The sequence below is a fragment of the Poecilia formosa genome, unplaced genomic scaffold (assembly GCF_000485575.1).
Source record: "Poecilia formosa unplaced genomic scaffold, Poecilia_formosa-5.1.2 Scaffold131, whole genome shotgun sequence".
In the NCBI taxonomy this organism is placed as follows: Eukaryota; Metazoa; Chordata; class Actinopteri; order Cyprinodontiformes; family Poeciliidae; genus Poecilia; species Poecilia formosa.
Window position 1 is genome coordinate 562,919 of NW_006800070.1, and position 1,048 is coordinate 563,966.

The following is a 1,048-nucleotide window of genomic DNA, read 5'->3' on the forward strand; positions in this document are numbered from 1 at the left end:
AAAATCTAATGACTTTGATTGTTTTATTAAAATATCGGCAGTAAGAATAAACATCACAAATCAATCCAGCATTTTTTTAATTTCAACATTCTGACACGGCTGCCATAAAACACGATTTAGATTTGTGCTCCGCTGTTAAGAAATCAGCAGATTTTACTGCCAAACAAGTTCAAACTTTGTCCCACCCGTGCAAAAATACAAGAGAAAAAAACTTATTTTCATGCAGCAATATTGGATGTAAGTCTTATTCATCAATCAGACAGATGTCTGAACTCTGGTTCGGAGGACACCCCGTCTCCAGGAGGACAGCGGGTGACAGACGGGGAGTGGGCGGCCTCTCTGTTCGCCTCGGGGATTTCATGCTGCTCAGACAAGCACTCCAAGAATGTCCCACAATCAGAGCCATTGGCTCCCGCTCCGCTGACCCGCTGTGCCGCCATCAGCTCATCATGAGCCACGCTGTGTGAAAAACACTGCTTTTGCAATGGATTCCCTCCTATGACTCCCTGCTCCCCCCCACCCGACTCGTCGCTGCCCGCAACTGTCACCAGCTGCCTCCTCGCCGCGGTGCAGACTCAGTGACTCGCTCCGTCAGCCTGTTGCTGTCAAAAACAACTGCGGCTCGGCGGGAGGCGGCCATGATAAGGTGGCTCCAGGTTGCTAGGCTGCAGCATGACAGGTAAGGTGTGGGAAAGTGAGTTCAGGGTAGATTTGTGCTCTCCTGTCAAGTTACCGAAAAAGTTACAGCCTACTTCCTTTTTTTTTTTTTTTTTTGAGTTTTTTTGACATGCAGTTTAATAGGAAGCTGTCTCTTTGCAGTTCATTCGGGCTGCAAGGCAGCGAGAGAGAGTAAGACTTGTGGAAAGCAGAAAGGAGATAAAACTTTCAGCGTTTTCTTTTTTTAATTCTGTTTCTAGCTGCTTTCCGTCTTGAGATCAGCGAAGCACAGTTGCCGTATGAATGAAATATCGGAGAAGAGGAGACGCCTTACTCTGAATGACGCTGAGCCCAAACAGATGACAGTCCTTCAGCCGGAGGAGATCGCAAA

The 1,048-nt window shown here is 47.3% G+C and overlaps 1 protein-coding gene across 3 annotated transcripts in view; it reads right to left on the bottom strand.

Annotated features, from left to right (window-relative positions):
• The window catches only part of frmd6 (FERM domain containing 6), a 30,066-nt gene that overhangs the window by 14,054 nt on the left and 14,964 nt on the right, over positions 1-1,048 (bottom strand). The window lies entirely within an intron of this gene.